The sequence below is a fragment of the Notamacropus eugenii genome, chromosome 6, assembly GCF_028372415.1.
Source record: "Notamacropus eugenii isolate mMacEug1 chromosome 6, mMacEug1.pri_v2, whole genome shotgun sequence".
NCBI classification, from domain to species: domain Eukaryota; kingdom Metazoa; phylum Chordata; class Mammalia; order Diprotodontia; family Macropodidae; genus Notamacropus; species Notamacropus eugenii.
The window spans coordinates 243,952,217-243,961,582 of record NC_092877.1 but is presented as its reverse complement, the minus strand read 5'-3'; the positions used below and the strand labels follow the sequence as shown (position 1 = coordinate 243,961,582).

The 9,366-nt window shown below is 36.9% G+C and overlaps 1 pseudogene; it reads left to right on the top strand.

Moving 5' to 3' along the window:
• Positions 1-485: 485 nt before the first annotated feature.
• On the top strand, positions 486-1,608 carry LOC140512297 (keratin, type I cytoskeletal 17 pseudogene; annotated as a pseudogene).
• Positions 1,609-9,366: the final 7,758 nt, after the last annotated feature.

The following is a 9,366-nucleotide window of genomic DNA, read 5'->3' as shown; positions in this document are numbered from 1 at the left end:
AATTTGGCATGAAGCTGAAAAATCTCAAAAACAATGAAATTGAAAATCCCCAAGTAAATACCAAATTAGAAACACTGAAAACCGAAGAAGAGATTAAGAAAATTAAAATCAACAAAACTGGGAGCTGGTTTTATTGAAAAAACCAATAAAATTGAAAAAGTTTTCACCAATTTGATTTAAAAAAAGAAGAAAATGAGACTACTAGTATCAAAAATGAATAGGGTGAACTCACATCCAGTGAGGAGAAAATTAAAACAATAATAAGAAAATTATTTGCCCAACTCTATGTCCATAAATTGTATAATCTAAATGAGGCGGATCATTATTTTAAAAGATATATGTTGCCCAAATTAACAGAAGAGGAAGTTTAATACTTAAATTACCCCCTCTCAGAAAAAGGAATTGAACATGCCATCAAGGAACTCCCTAGGAAAAATCTACAGGGCCAGATGGATTCACAAGTGAATTCTGTCAAACATTTAAACAACAGTTTATTTCAATGCTATATAGACTACTTGGGAAAATTGGACAAGAAGTACGCTCAAAATCTTTTTATGAGCACACACCTTTGCATCCCAGTTCCTCCTTGTGTGCCTGAAAACATAGTTGGCTTTCTCTCTTTCCCTTACGATGGCCACCACTACCATTTGCCAGTACACCCCCTCCAGCTCCATCAACGACTCTTCCTGCCTCGGTGGGAGCTCCTCCAGAGGGTCTTGTCAGGCCCCAGGCAGAAGCTTTTGTTCTATCTCGTCCTCCAGGCTGGTCTCAGGAGGAAGTCTAGGAGGACGTTATGGAGGCAGCTGCTATTCTGGCAATTACAGATTTGGTAGTGGGATGGGGACAGTTATGGGAGCGGCTTTTGTGGTGTGGGTGACTTCCTGGCCAGTGGGGAGAAGGCCACCATGCAGAACCTCAACGACTGCCTTACCTCCTACCTGGACAAGGTGCCCTGGAAGAGGCCAACACTGATTTGGAGCTGAAGATCTGGGAACAGAGGCAGAAGCAGGCACCGGGCCCTGCCAAGGACAACAGTAGCTACCATCACACTATCGAGGGCATGGAGAATAAAATCCTCAGTTCCACTGTGGACAATGCCAACATCCTTCTGTGGACTGACAAAGCTCACCTGGCTGCTGATGATTTCTGAACCAAATAGGAAAAAGAGCTGGTCCTGCCCACCAGTGTGGAGGCTGACATCAATGGCCTGCACAGGGTATTGGATGAGTTGACCCTGTCCAGGCTGACATGGAGATACAGACTGAGAACCTCAAGGAGGAGATGGCTTACCTTAGGAAGAATCATTAGGAGATGAATTCCCTTAGAGGCCAAGTGAGTGGAAAGATCAATGTGGAGATGTGTGCAGCGCCTGGTGGGTACCTGAGCTGAACCCTGGCTGAAATACATGACCAGTATGAGAAGATGGTGGAGAAAAATCAGCAGGAGATTGCCACCTACCACGTTCTGCTGGAGGGAGAGGAAATCCACCTGTCTCAGTACAAACCCAAAGAATCTGTGATCACTTTCCAAGTTTGCACCATTGTGGAGGAGGTGACAGAAGGCAAGGTCATATCTTCCCGGGAGCATGTCCACCAGTCTATCAACTAAGGGAGGCCCAGTGGCCTAAGTGAGAAGCAAGAGGAAAGTTGCTTTTTAGTGACCTCCTTTGACACCCTACTTTTGTGTCTCCCTCCCTAACCTTCCTTCTGTATCCCATTCCCTAAATCCTAACACATGCCTCCTGCTGTCTGGCTTCCCAATTAATAAAGCTTGTTGACTCAGAAAAAAAAAAAAGAAACTTTTTATGACACAAATATGGTTTTGATACCTAAACCAGGAAGAGCCGAAACATAGAAAGAAAATTATTGACCAAATCCTGTAAAGAAGACAGATGCAAAAATTTTAAATAAGATTTTAACAAGAAGACTAGAGCAACTTATCACGAGAATAGTACATGCTGATCAGCTAAGATTTATACCGGGAATGCAGGGCTGGATCAATATCAAGACAACTATTACCATTACTGATCATATCAACAACAAAACTAACAGGAACCACACGATTATCTGAAAACAAGCAGAAAAAGTTTTGGCAAAAACACAACACCCATTCCTATTGAAAACACTGGAGAGCACAGGAATAAATCAAACTTTCCATTAATTAATAACGAGGATCTAACTAAAACCTTCAGAAAGCATTATACGCAATGGAGGTAAGCTAGATGCATTTCCAATAAGATCAGGGGTGAAACATGGATGCCCATTATCCCAACTGTTATTCATTATGGTCCTAGAAATGTTGGCTGTAGAAATAATAGAAGAAGGGGAATTGAATGAATTAGACTAGGCAAAGAAGAAACTAAGTTATCACTCTTTGCAGATGATATGATGATATACATAGAGAATCCCAGAGATTCAAGTAAAAACTACTTGAAATAGTAAAACACTTTGGCAAAATTTCAGGTCACAAAATAAACCCACACAAATCTTCTGCATTTCTATTTATTACTAACAAAGCCCAACAGCAAGAGATAGAAAGAACAATCCCATTTAAATCTAGGTTAGTCACTATAAAATATTTGAGAGTCTATCTGCCAAAACAAATCCACGGACTATATTCACACATTTACAAGATATTTTTCACAAATTAAGCCAGATGTATATAAGTGGAACAACATCAGTTGCTCATGGTTAGGTCAGAGTTAATATAATAAAACTGATGATTCCACCTAAATTAATTAATTTATTCAGAGCCATACCAATCAAACTATCAGACAATTATTTTGTAGAGCTAGAAAAAAATAACATCAACATTTCTCTGGGAGAAATTAAGGTCCAGAATATAATGGAACTAATGAAAAGAAATGCTAGGGAAGGTGTCTTAGCTCTACCAGATCTCAAATTGTATTGTAAAGAAGCAATTATCCAAACCACTTGATATTGGTTAAGAAACAGAAAGGTAGATCAGTGGAATGTGATAGGTACTCAAAACACAGTATACAATGAATATAGCAATCCACTGTTTGATAAATACAAGGATCACACTTTCTGGTAAAAGAACTCACTATTTGAGAAAAATTCCTGTGAATACTGGATAACAGTGTGGTGGAAACTAGGCATAGACCAATGCCTGATCCCGTACACAAGAATAAATTCCAAATAGCTACATGATCTAGGTATAAAGATTGATATTATGAACAAATTAGTGGAGCAAGGAATAGTGTATTTATCAGATTCATGAAGAAGGGAAGAATTTTGGAGTAAAAAAGAGATAGAAAGCATTGTGCAGTGCAAAATGGATAATTTTTATTACAGTAAACTGAAAAGTTTTTGCACAATCAAACCCAATACAACTAAGATTAGGAAAGTGTAAGGGGTCTGGAATTCTCAGATTATCAGGGTCATGATGCCCTCAGGAAAAATCTCTTTGAGAGGCCATGTCCTTGCATGATTTACGTGATGGACCACCCCTACCCAATTACCAACCTTCAGAATTATCTTGAGCAAGAATAACAACAGCCAAGCAGGCATGAGATCTTTGGGAACTTAACATTTTGGAGTCTAACGTGGGGCTCCTCTAAAGAATACTTGGTTCCAGAGTAAGGGGAGCAGACAGCTCGGGGAAGTGCACACCCGGATCTAGCAATGGCAGGAACTGCCAACACCCATAGTTTCATTTTTCAGGACGACCAAAGGCAGCGGGAAGCACCTGGAGAGAAACGGTTTTTTGGAACAAAACCCTTGGGGTAAGTTGTGTAAATATTGTTTTAATACAGCTTATCATGGGACAACACCTAGCCACTTCACAAAGGGAAAGCCTCCCCATGGCTACTTAATAATCCTTCTGTGACGCAGTGTCATGGAAGGTGGTAGGGGAGCAACTTTCGGAACTTCATAGAGAAAGACCAGAGGAGGACCCCTGGAGCCAAAGGGGCCGCTTCTTTGACGCAGTCACTTTTGCTTTGAGCTGGGCAAAATTAGTTTCACTTTAGCAATAGGCTAGGAGCCTAGGCATTTTAAAGAGACAGGTAAAGTAATTCATGTGGTGAAAGGCACAAAGGAGCCAGAGGACAGGGACTATAATTCTTGAAAAGTGGGAAACAATAGGCAATCAAATGAGTGTGTATTATAGAGAAGTCAGACCAAGTACTTTTCCTGTTACAATATTTTCAATTTGGAATGTATTTAAAATATGTCTACAGAAACCCAAACAAGTACTGTTTGCCACAATAACAATAAAGGTAGATGCAACCTCTAGTACAAAAGAGAAGGAAGACCTGATGGGGTGTGTCACACAAAAATTTAAAATAGAGTCTGATCCTCCTTTATACAAGTCTAGATCACAAGTTTGTAAAAAAATCCATGAGCCTGAAGGGATTGTACAAAAAGTCCTTCGGCAAGCCACAGAAAGAGGAGAAGGAATACTTTTGGAAATGAGGCTAACATTGGTATTAATAGAAACCCCACATCCCTATTACCCAGAAGTAGCTAAAAGGGAACATACCCCTCTGGATTTTAAATTATCAAAGAAATTGCTCAATTATGGACCAGAGAGTCTTTACATTCAGTCACTTCTGGAAAGCATTTTTCAGACAGCCCTATACCCCACTGATTGGTGCAATATAGCTAAACCACTCTTGAAGGATGAGATTACTTAGTTGGAAATCTGAACTGTATGAAAGACGTTTGGGACACTGTAATAGAAAGTAGGTCAAAGTTATAATTTGTGCAGAGAATTTCTGACAATTTTTTTTGAGTTTTTGGATTCCTTTTTTTTTTATTGTCTGTATATGTGTTCTCTCTTTACATGTTCTGTGTGTGTGTTTGTGAGTTATTACGGACAGCTCCATAATAGCTGGAATTTGGAATGTTATCTCCTTTCCTCCACCTCCTCCCTTCTCTCTGATGGCTGCAGCATCAGGGAGGAGAATGGGAGAGAGAAAGAGAGAAACTAATTTTATATTATTTAGTTTATATGACTGCTAAATGCAGTTTTACATAAGAAATACAAGGAAATAATACGTGAAGCTTTAAAGGGGCTTTATTCAAAGTCCACTAGAAGAAAAACATGGGTATGAAGTTTTAGGGAAGCACAAAAGTTTTGGAAATTACTGGAAAGTTGTTGATAAAATTCTCTCTCTCTTTCTACCTTCTAACCCTGGTCAGGTTGTGAAGGTGGAGAGAAAGACAAAAAGAAATCGGGGAAATTTTTCCCCTCGTATCAGAAAGGCAAATTGACTAGCACTTTAATTATCTCATGTCTCCCCTAAAAGAGAAAAGATTTTGTATAATGGGATACAACTGAGAGGTAGTTATTCTGGTCATATATTAAGTGAAACATGTCACTTCTAATTGGATGTTTAAGACAGGTCGGAATTTGTTGTATTATTTGACACTAAGGCAAATTGGGAAAATGCCTAAATCTGAAAATGAAAAAAGAGAATGCTGACATAAAGTTTTGAACTGCCAAGTGGAAAGGAGGGGACTAGGTGCCACTGGACTTTCTTCCAGACTCTCTCTCACTTCCACTTTCAGTTTCACAACTTGTTCTTTCAAAAATGTTTTTAAGGAGTGGACACAGATGTGAAATTTTCTTGAGTAAAAGTTAGAATCATTAAGAGTTTTATTTTATTCTGTAATTCAGAAATGGTGTTAGAGAAAGCAATCTGTAATCTGAATTTTGTTGAAGCTTAAAGATGTTGGAAAAACTGTGTAAAGTCAGTTATGTTATTTAAAATTTTGTCAGTCCTACTAACCTTATCTTATGTTTTGTACTTGCCATTTAGAAAACCAGGTATTTTCACCTTTGCCTGTTAAAGAAGTTACAGCTAAAACAATTTGGCTACCATTTATAAAAGTTGTAAGTAAGATTGTTAACTAAATTTTTGGAGTTACTGCTTTAATGCTAAAACCTAACATTGTCAATGGCTCATTGTGTGTGGAAAGAAAGAAATTGAGTAAAAATTTTATTTAGACTGGTTCTGCCCATTCAGGACAGTCCTCCTGTATGTTTGGGGGTTGGCAGGCATGGGATCCATGCCAATTCCTTTTATTTTGTAAAATTGTGAAGGCCCCTTTCATGTGAACAAGATCATCAGTCCTAAAAAAAAAAAAAAAATTGTTTGGCTTATACAATTCATAAAAAAAAATGATTGGGACTTACTTAAGAGTTGTAATTGATAGAAAAGATTTTTAACAATTGACTTTTATATCAGGACAAGTTTTAAATTTGAGAAGGAAGGATCTTTAATGGAATCCCTTGTGTATGTGAGTCCTGGTAAATCTTTATTACTTATTGGAAATCCATGGGAATACAAATTTGCTGCTTAAGGTAAAAGCATTTGGGATCATAAATATTTTTAAGTTTGAATTTGGGTATAATTGCTTGCATTAAATCAGTATCTGAGAAAACTACCATAAGTTATTCAGGGGGAATGTGACCCTCCAATGTTGACATGTGAAGTTTGTACCTGGAAAGGAAATACCGAGGGGACAGTTCTGGACTCAATCTAGGATGGGATCCTCCTGGTCAGTTTCCCCATTGTGTTCTTTTAAAGAGAAATGTTTCCCACCTGATTATTCCTGAGTCTGGCTATAAAATAGATAGCTGCATGACTGGAAAATTTCACTCCTATCTGAATTCACTAACAGAATCATAGATGTTTTATCCTGTCATATTTGCTATATCACATGTCCCTACTTTTTTCTTCTATAGCAAGTTTCTATGATCAATAGCAAATGACCAGTAAAATATGTGAGCCCTTTTGTGTAATATTATTTGGAAAACTAATATTATTTTTATTTGAAATTAGAACATGTTAATAAATTTGTGTAAACTACTTAAGACTTACCTTAAGATGCCCTCCTTGTTTAAAAGGTTTTTAAAAGCATTAGTATTTTCCTGTAATCAGTCTCTTACTGTTACCAATGTGAGAATGCATTGCACATTTTTGACTAAAGCATTTTGTAATATCTAGGAATTCTGTAATAATTAAGAACTTGTTTTTTTCTAATATTTTAGGAATTCATGTTACCTAAGGACATTTTTATACCAACTAAGTTTTAATGAATTTTAATTCTAAAAGATTTATTTTTGCTTCAAAGTGAAAAGAGAACTATCATTTTAAAAGGTTTCAACTACTTTTCTTTATAAAAGTTTAGTGACTCAACATCAGGATAAATGTTCAACTGTTTTATAAGAAAAAGAAATATTTTTAGATGAAATGCTTTTCAGAGAAAAGGGGGATAAAGCCTACTAAATTTTCTTTTTCAAGATAATGTATTGATAAATTAATATGTAATATGTAAATATGTAATAAATAATAAGTAATAATATAATAAATTATATGTAATAAATAATAACTATGTAAATATGTAATATGTAAAGCAGAAAAGACCTTGCTGTTTTCAACTGAATTTGTGGTCATTCCATGGCCTAAGAAAAAGTTAAAATTAGTGTTTGAACTTGTTGATAACTTAATTTCTAAAAGTTTTTCTTCCAGGATGAATATTATCCAGAAAAAGATAAACAAGTCTGTGAAACATCAATAAAAATCTATTTAGTTGTGAGAGTCAAGTTAGAAATCTCTTTTCTTTAAGACAATACAACTATGCTAGTGAAAATTAATAACTTTTGAGCTATCTTTTTTTATCATAGAAATATAAAGGAAAGTGAAGCAGTCTGAATGATCAGTTCTAAAGTTCTGGAAAGCTAAATGCAAATTTGATCAAAAAATATAGAAAGCAGATAAGGAGGTTGGGGACAAATGGGAATCATCCAAGCCCCTCCTATCCCTAAATAGTTACTAAGTATGTCAAGAGAGTGTGAGGAAGTCTGACAGTATTCTCACAGCCACCTCACTTCTAGTTATTTTATTCTTACTCCTTCTTGGTACTTGTTTGTTTTATCTCTGTGCCAGATTTATGTCTTCAAGGTTTCTTTGTCCAAGACCATCACCTATCACTCTCTGAATCGTCAAGTTCCTCATATTGGTTAAAGACCCAACCCCTCCAATGTTGGGACCCTGTGAAGCAGGGTCAGCTCTACGTCCAACCTCAGCAGGAAGCACTTTCAGAAGCCGAGACCTTCATCCCTTATCCCAAAATATATTGGATTCCAACTGTTTAAACGGGACAGGGTGGGGTGTTTGAGTACATGTACTTGGGCCCCACTTCTAATATTACAGTTCTCTTTACAAATCCTTCATATTTCAGGAATACCATATAACCCTATGGGTCAGGCAACAGTAGAAAGGAAGAATAAAACTCTCAACCTGTTCCTTCAAAAACAAAAAGAGGGAATGCTTGGCAGGTCCCTTCGGGAACAATTGGCACAGGCCGTAGATACTATTAACAACTTAATTTCAGATTATGATAACTTTACTCCTTCACAAATATCCTTTTCATTTTTTGGCCATAATGATATCAGAATTACTAGTAAAAAGCAGATTGCACCCCAGCAACAACAGGTGTTGTGGAAGGATGTCAATGAGGTGTGGAGAGGACCTGACAGGGTGTTAACTAGAGGGAGAGGATTTATTTCTGTCTCCACAGATGGAAGGGTCATCTGGGTGCGAGAAAGAGATACAAGATGTGTCCAAGTGATACAGAAGCTGTGCCTGCACAAAAAGACCCGCTGGGGCACAGAAGAAAAGGAAAGGCTAAAGGAGATACCAAACAGATTCTCATGGGGCTCCTCTTTTTACTGAATTCCCTTAACTTGGTTAAGGCTGACAAAAATGGGACTGTGACAGCACAAAGGGACAACACTTTTAATGTCACTTGTTTGAATTGCTCTGTGAATGCTTGCAAAAATGAAAAAGTAGGAGTCCAAAAGGTGTTTGTTATTAGATGGAGTCCATTCGCTCTCCTTCCAGCTGAGGAGACGAAATGGTATGAAGCTCCAGGAGATCAGACTATCGATTTGCTTCACAGAAAATTCCTTTCTCGTAAAAAAAAAAAAAAAAGTTATTTCCCGTATTATTTTTGGAATTATTGCATTTGTAGCCATTGTTGCTAGTAGTGTAGCTTTAATAGAAGGTATAATGAGTGTACAAACAGAAGTTAAACAAGACAAATATTTAGATCAATTGTCCAGAAATATTACAAGCGCATTTCAAGTACAAGAAAAAATTAATAAGGATTTTTATCAAGCCATTGATGAATTGTGAAGGTATGTAATAGAAATTAATGACCAAGTTGAGATACTCACCTTATAATGTGATTATAGGTTTACCTATTTTTGTTCGTAAAATGTGAATTATAATGATACCCATTATAATTTTACCAAAATTGCCAATCACTTAAGGGGATTATGGAATCTTAATAATGTAACTATGGATATGGATGATTTGGAACAAATTGCTCA